The sequence below is a fragment of the Gastrolobium bilobum genome, unplaced genomic scaffold, assembly GCF_033153095.1.
Source record: "Gastrolobium bilobum isolate Gb01-03AN ecotype WA unplaced genomic scaffold, APGP_CSIRO_Gbil_v1 utg63679, whole genome shotgun sequence".
Classification (NCBI taxonomy): domain Eukaryota; kingdom Viridiplantae; phylum Streptophyta; class Magnoliopsida; order Fabales; family Fabaceae; genus Gastrolobium; species Gastrolobium bilobum.
The window spans coordinates 32,356-40,783 of record NW_026898296.1 but is presented as its reverse complement, the minus strand read 5'-3'; the positions used below and the strand labels follow the sequence as shown (position 1 = coordinate 40,783).

The 8,428-nt window shown below is 36.0% G+C and overlaps 1 non-coding gene across 1 annotated transcript; it reads left to right on the top strand.

The window, feature by feature from the left end:
* The first annotated feature begins 491 nt into the window (after positions 1-491).
* On the top strand, positions 492-597 carry LOC133314616 (small nucleolar RNA R71). Its single transcript, XR_009751977.1, has one exon. It is a non-coding gene; the product is annotated as a small nucleolar RNA R71 (small nucleolar RNA).
* Positions 598-8,428: the final 7,831 nt, after the last annotated feature.

Below are 8,428 nucleotides of genomic sequence, written 5' to 3'. Positions count from 1 at the left end.
GGTTCTGCCTCCATCCCTGGTTAAAGTTATTGGGAAAAATATTTTGGTTTCTATTTTGGTTTCCCACATAAAACACAGATTCTGGGTTGGATGGGCAGCTATCATACAAATGGGGCCCACCACAGCAAACACAAGTTACACTTGTGTTTATTGCATTAACTTGAGGTTGGGTCACAGGTATTTGAGGTGCAGGAACTTGGGATTGGGATAATCTTGCCTCAATGGTTTGTCCTTGGGTTCTCACTAAATTGGACAGTGCATCAAACTTGGCTGAAAGAGCTGTTACAGGGTCTACATGTAAACCAGCCACTCTCCTTGGCTGATTTCTCTCTTCAGGCCATTGGGCATAATTTTGAGTCATTTGTTCTAACAACTCATGGGCTTGGTTAAAGGACATAGTCATAAACATGCCATTAGCAGCAGAATCTGCCAAGGCCCTGTTTTGAGTATTTAGGCCATTGTACAGGGTTTGTAACACTGCCCAAGAGGGCAAACCATGATTTGGGCATTGCTTAAGAAGGTTCTTGTACCTCTCCCACACATCCACTAGTGTCTCTCCATCCCTCTGCATGAAGTTAGCAATATCACCTCTAGTTTGCACTATCTTATTAGAGGGGAAAAATTTCATAATGAATTTCTCAGCAAGGGTGTGCCAATTGGTTATAGAGTTGGATGGAAGGGAGTTCAACCATTCTTTGGCTTTGTCAGCCAGTGAATGAGGGAAGAGCTTCAATCTTAACACATCATCCGAGATGTTAGGATTCCTAAAAGTGTTGGCCACTTCTATGAAATTTCTAAGGTGCTTGTGTGGGTCTTCCATCAACAACCCATGAAACTGCCCCATGTTTTGAAGCATGGTGAACATCACCGGTTCTAATTTGAAGGGCACTCCATTCACAGGTTGGGCGATGCTTGGATCTAACTCATCCAACACAGGTATGATGAAGTCCATCATGGACCTATCATTATCATTTATGACAGGTGGTTCCCTTATCCTTGCAGGTCCTCCTACCCCATCATTCCCATTTACACTTCCTAAATCCTCCATTTCTTCAATTTCTAGAAGTGGAATTTGCCTATGTGCTTTCTGGGCTCTTCTCCTAACTCTAAATGTCCTCTCAGGTTCAGGGTCAATTGAATATATGAACGGGTGTGGAGTTGCACTCATGCACCCCTTTTAACTAAAACAGGTAAACCTGACTTAGCTAAAACACCTAGATTACTAACCAACTTTTATGCAGAACAAGCAAAAAAAAAAAAAAAATAAACACACAAGAACCTGCAAGCAGAAAAGTCCCAAGACAGTTCACAGCCTGACGGCTTTATAAGGCAGTAACAACTCACCCTCACACAGGGTGGAACTAATAATTAAAATAAAAATGAAACTAAAAAAATTAAATGACATAAAATAAACAGAATATGAACAGAACAGATTTTAAACTACCAATATTCAAGATACTATAGAACTAATAACTAAACAAAACTGAAACAGAATTCAAATGAGCTACACTAAAAATAGCAAAAAGAAGCAGTTCAAAAATAGCAATCACACAGAAATCTGATCATATACGCCTCGATCCCCGGCAACGGCGCCAAAAACTTGTTGCCTTGCTAACAGTAGTGCAAGTAATGCGCGCAAGTATACGCGACAACAAGTAATATAGGGCTGTTATAAGTCCCAGTTATCGTTCCCACAAGGATCGTTGGCGTTTTGAAATGACTAAAATTTGTAATTGCTTAAAACTGAGTTACTATTTGAAAATAGAAGAAATAAAATTGTAAAGTAAAAAATAATCTAGAATGGACCTAAAACACTACTGTTCACTTTTCTTTTAAAATTTTCTGAATTACTTTCCTAAGTTATAAAATAAGAATGAAGAATTAAGCAACTTAAATGACAGATGTGACAAAAATTTTGAAAACAGAATAGAGATTGAAATATGAAATAACAAAGAAAATTGGAAAATCTGAATTGATAAAGAGGTTTAAAAAGGTGGGTTGAGTTCTGGCTCTCCTTCCCCACAGTGCTTGAAAAATAATTTGATTAACAAAAAGCTCATCCTAAGATTCTAAGTTAACAGAACTGTATTGTTAATTTTAATCTCTTAAAAATTATTTTATCCCAAAGTTGCCCACTTCCATATCTCTATGCCAAGTGAGATTAGGACTCTTGAGACTCAGGTCCAATATTACATGAGGACTCATTCATTTCTGAATTGAGATCCCTTAGATGATTTCTCATCTAAGTCCATGTGTCTAATGCAGAATCCAGAATTAGTTGTTTCTCAACAACGAAATCCTAACCAAACCTCTGACATTCGGCCAAAATGCAGATAATTTTAAACATTAAAAAAACATTAAACAACTGAGATATAAAAATTAAAACCAGAAAATCAAATATTTAACAAGCACTGAGGTTTGGGTATCACCTAAACCCAACCTCTAAAAAGTTAGCCACTATCCATATGGATGAAGCTTACAAACAGTAACAGAGAACTACAGAATTCACAAAATAAAAATTCTAAAAACTAAATTACAGCACTGGCCTAACAACCGGCAATCTCAGTGCTGTAAATGCATGTATCGAGTTCATCAGATGAACCAGAATCTCATTACAAAATAGAAATTAAAAGAAAATAAAAATTGTGCAGAAAGCAAGAACTAACAAAATACTCTAAATCAGAATCAGGAGTCCCCGAGAGACTCACTCCTCAATCCCTTTTTATAGGGCTCATTTCCTTCTCTGCACGATTTTCCTCTCCAGCTCAGCAGGTATACACGCGCTCCTTGCGCGTTACACACCAGTGGTCCCCAACCGTTCCACAATCGCAACAAATTTTGCAAATGAAATTTTTCTCCGCACTCATAACAGTATCCTCGTCACTAATCTGTTTGTGTATGGCTTCTAGAACAATAGCCTTACAAAGCAGGCTTGTGTGGTTCAATGGGTGACAGAAAATGAGACTGGATGATCGATTTGGATGGCTAAGTGGTTGGATTGAAATGAAAGGTTAAGGATTTGGTGTGAGGCTGTGGTTAGGGTCTGAGTCGTGGTTTGAGAAAGAGAAGATTAGGGTTCGTGAGATCTGAAGACTCAGATGTTACTTTAGCTACTTTTGTGTTGGTCTTTTCTTTGGTTTTGTGTCTTTCCCTTACAAATGGGCTTCTGGTGAGTCAATGAACAACATCAGCCCACTCCTTTTTTTTCTTTTTTTTCTTCTCTTCTTTGATTTGGGTTTCTCTGATTTGGAAAGTAACATATGGGCCTGAAAATAAAAAATGAGTCCATTAGTATCCAAAACCCATTATATTTCAGCTCAACATAAATTTGGGGTTTTTAATCACACAAAAATTATTCTTTTCTCTCCATTTTCACATTAAACCATATGTTTCAAGTCTCATTTAAGAGACTTATCAAGTACCCTCATATTAATATACTTTACTCTACAAGTAATGAAGACGAAGTAATACTACACAACAACTCTAGTTATATGCATAAGATTAGGCTTTTATGGTGGAACATCATTTTATTTATCTAAGAGTAAATATCATTTTCGGTCCTCAGCAAATTTTACGATACCCGCTTTAGTTTCTAGCAAATAAAAAGGTTATTCGTGGTCCCTAAGAAATTCAAAGTGGACCCATTTTAGTCCTTTTGAGGGACTAATATGAGTCTTTTTTGAATTTGTGAGGGACTACGATGTTAACTAAATGGGTCCATTTTGAATTTTTTAGGAACCACGAATAACTTTTTTATTTGTTAGGGACTAAAGCGGGCATCGTGAAATTTGCTGAGGATCAAAAAGGGTATTTACTCTTTATCTAATTTCATTTTGTTTTCTTAAAACGATCCACATAACGTGAAAATTCTCTTCTAAAATGAGCTTATGTTTTTGTTGATAATGATGACTTATCTATGCATGTAAATTATCAAATGATTCGAGCTTAATTTTATACAATCATTATAATAATCGAGTAAAAATATTAAAATATATTGGCATGATTTTCCTCACAACATGCTGTTAGTACTAACATTTGAGGAAAAAATGTTAGAAAATGAAATTAACTGTTATTAGAAAGTCTCACAATGATTAAAAATAAATCAAGTAAGGATCATATAAGGTAAAAAAACCCATAACCTAATTACGTTAAGGTTTTGATACGTCCAAAATTAGTCTATTAAGAAAAATATGCAGAAAAATATATTATTTGAAATAATACTAAACAGGAAAAACTATCCCAATTCAGGGATGCATAAAATAATCGCATTTTGAGAATTGAACTTGTTTTATAGACCATTTTAAAAATTGAACAAAATCAAAAGAACATGCTTGAAAAACTAGTCTAGAACACGTTCAAAAGATTCGAAATGCAAAGAAAATACACATTAGGTGTAACATCCCTGTCTCGAGCCGGTTCAATTAACATACATATGATAAAACAGAAAACAGCGGAAGACTTAACTTACGAAAATACGAGTTAACTTTTTCTTTTTCTACTTTAATTCTTACTCGGGGTAAACAAAAATCGGGCAAAGTTTCCTCTATAAATCGGACAACCGGGGATTTTCCAATCCTACTCAGAAGCATTTCCTGATAAACAGTTATACAGCATAGTAATCCAAAAGTACCAGTCATGCAGATACAATCAGATACCCATCCATGGGCGCATGCAAAATATGGCTCTGTGCCACTATCCTAATCAACATGCAATCCAATACGAAATCATAAACTGAATAATACATCATCATATAACGTGCCTGAATACCCAAATGTACATGCATCCAAGTGACAGACATGTACAAAACATATACAGGCCATATACAAAATAAAGGATCAATATTGTGATCCATCAAATGCGGAAATACTAAAAGACATCAAACACTCCAAAAGGTAGTAGCCTACAGCCACTCAAAATCCGATCTGTCAACTGCCTCAGCCACGTGTCGTGTCCCTGCCTAGTGAGGACTCACCGGGAATCTGGGCACCTGAAAATATGTCCCCAAAGAGGGGTGAGATTACAAATCTCAATAAGCTCCAGGTTTATAGAGAATTCTCCATACCCCTGGCTCACTCCTGCACGAAAGTCAGATACAGAGTATACGAATACAACATATAACAGATATCATAACAGAACAGAGGATTTATCCATATCATATCAGAGGTGTGCGTCGTCATTCCCAAGGGAGGACCCCAAGCGGAAATCAACGCACATGTTCCCGAGGGAGGACCCCAAAGCGGAACCAGACATATCAGAGGTGTACACCATCAGTCCCGAGGGAGGACCCCAAAGCGGACATCCGGGTACTATACAATCAATGGCCAGAGACTGTTACAGAAATCATATTACAGAAGTCATATCAGAGCAAAACATATCATGTTATCAAATAACTCTATATGAATGCATCTATACAAAGCATCTAAATCACAGTCATACAGTCCAACCATAGTTCACTAACCATGGTGGAGCACTCAAGCAGGAAAAGACTCCTTAAACATAGAGCTTACCTCTTGAAGCTTTACCAATACGCTTACTTGTGGAACAAGTTACTTTTATCGCTTCAAGAGATTTCCGATCCTTCTCAATCCCTAGGCACACCTAGAGAATAATTTACAATGCATCAATAAAATGATGCAATACCATGATTATTTCATAAGCATACATTTTATCGCTTATTTTCCTTTCTTTATATTTTTGCCAATTCTATGCCAATACACAAGTCTAGACCTCTATACACCCGTTGGCGTTCTTTAATTTAATCAAGCATTTACTTAAGAATTTTTCACATAAATCATGCTATTTTTCTTTAAAAGTCGCGGGCATACCCTTAGGGACTCAAGGTATTTTTCAACCATTTGTCAAAGCATTTCATTTCTTAGCTCATCCATTGGCATATTAAAATGCAATACATTTTATTAGAATAAAATGTAACCAATATATATATATATATACCCCTAAACATCCTATAGTTCGAAACATAGAGCAAGTATTTGTAGGATTTTTTTCTAACTTTGGCATTTCCACCAATTCATCCATTTACACTACATTCCAACATATTTTACCTTTTCAAACATACAATAAAAATTTGCATAATGAACCCTATATAACCCATGAAGGCCGAAACCTAGGGGGAAAATACAATAGGGCTTTTCAATTATTTTATCACATGTGGATACTTACTCAACACTATAACTTCCTAAATAACAATAATCCATCATAATTTTCACATTCTATACTACTTTATTTCCTACCCAACCATGCTCATGACTTTCAAAACATTATTCACACTAATAAAGCCATAAGGTTAGAGTTTTGTTACCTCCAATGAACTACCCAAAGCCTAGAAGGCCTTCACCAAGCAAAGCTCCACAAAAAATGTCATTTCTCCTCCTTGATGAATAGTAGCTCGAAAATGGGGGAAGGAAAAACTCCTCACACACTCAACTATAGCTCAAATTGATTGGTGGAATGGATTCATTGAGTGGTTTCCAATCAATTTCATGTGGTGGGTCTTTGAATTTGGAGAATGGATGATTAAGAAATCAAAGAAAGGAAATTTGGAACCCTAGCCCTTCTCCTCCAAGTGCAGCTCGGCCATGCAAGAGAGAGAGGAAGAAAATCTGAAATGAATAGTGTTTCATTTAAGTGACAAGGCTATATAGGCACATGTGGCCCCTTTCATCGGATGTTTTTCTATCGCGTATTTTAACTTAAATTGACCCGGAACTAACTTAAAGCTACGAACATATTTTTATTTTTCTAAAATCATTTACATTAATTTTTATTTGTTACAAAACAATATTCATAATTCACAGTATGGTTTCTGCACCGTTTTTTACGAAATGCACTGTGAATCACTAACTGTACTTTATTTACTTTTGAAACTTAACACTTATAAACTTATCATTTTCTTGGGCCTATATTGACTTGCTTGGCATATATTGGACTTTCTTATTCTTATTTCATCAATTATTTATTTCTGGACTCTACCGGTTGCTTAAACAGCAGTACAAAATATCCGGTAGAAACACTATTCACGAGATTTTCACAGAAAGTGCCAGACTATACAATTTTTCGTTCTGAACTCATATTTGTCGTCAGAATTATCAAATTATGCCTCTAAAATTATTTTGCTCTTTTTAAGCTCTATCGGTTAATTCACAAAACTGTAAATTCTCCGGCAGAACGCACTGTTCATAACATAGTCATGATTACAGTCAAAATACTCGGAATCACACCCTAAATCTAATTATGGCATTTAAATCCTTAAATTAAATCTCTAATTAAGATTTACCATTTATGGTCATTATATTAAGTCTTTCAAACAATTCAAATCATTTTGAAAATTTAGTATTCATATTTAACCCCATACTATTCATATTCCTATGGATAAAAATTTAGTATTTAATATCTCTCATTTTTAACCCCGTCTCGATACTAAATTTTTTATATTATATTAGTTGTTCCGGATGGCCCAATGACATAGTGGTCCAACGGTCCGAGCCCAAATCTGTGTCCACGTCAGTTCTACCAACCTTCAACTTCATAACCCCCAATATGATGATGCTCTCTAGGTGAGACACCAAAATGTCTTATCTGCCCCTTTGTCACATGCTGACACCACCAGACACAGAGAGTGCATCGCTGCAACCATAGCAGCACCTGCCGTCCTTAGTCGTGTCTGCCATCCTTAGCAGCGTCTGCACCCTTGGCGAAACCCAAGAAGAGTTTACCCTCTTCTCACCAATCCACAGAAGATGAACATGACCTTTATCTATAAATACCTCTCTAGATACTGAGAGAAGGCATTTATGTATCGTTATTGTGCCCATTTACTTTGAGTCATTCACACACATACCCAATCCCCATTGTTATCTGTTAGCTTCATACTTGGGACTATATCACCTAGCTTGATCTTTGCTTGTGCTATAGGTATAACCCATATAGTGACTCCATCCCAGAAGGGAACATAGTGGGCTTATAGTTCGCAAAGGTACATTAGTATTAATAGATTACTTTATAAATACTACTTGTAGAACAAATAGTAGTAGAAAAGATTTTAAAATTTCCATGGGTTTAAAACTGATTTGCATACCCGAATTGATTCGAAACCAATTATATATCATAAATCGATTTTCAACCATGAACCAGTTATGAATCGATTGCCAACAGTCTCCAAACCGGTTTGTAAAAAATAAAATCAGTTCGAATAAAATTAATTAATTTGATTCTTTAAACCGAACATCAAAATTGTTAGATTCCGTTAGAAAATAAGCGATTCGGGTTGAATCATGTCAACATCATTGTTGCTGAAAAACGGTCTCTTTTGATTATCTTCTAATCTTGATAAATAAATTGTTGCCTTGAAGTTGCTTACGCTATATGGAGAATTCCTCAGTCTTCTGCTCTGTCTCCTTATTTGACCAAC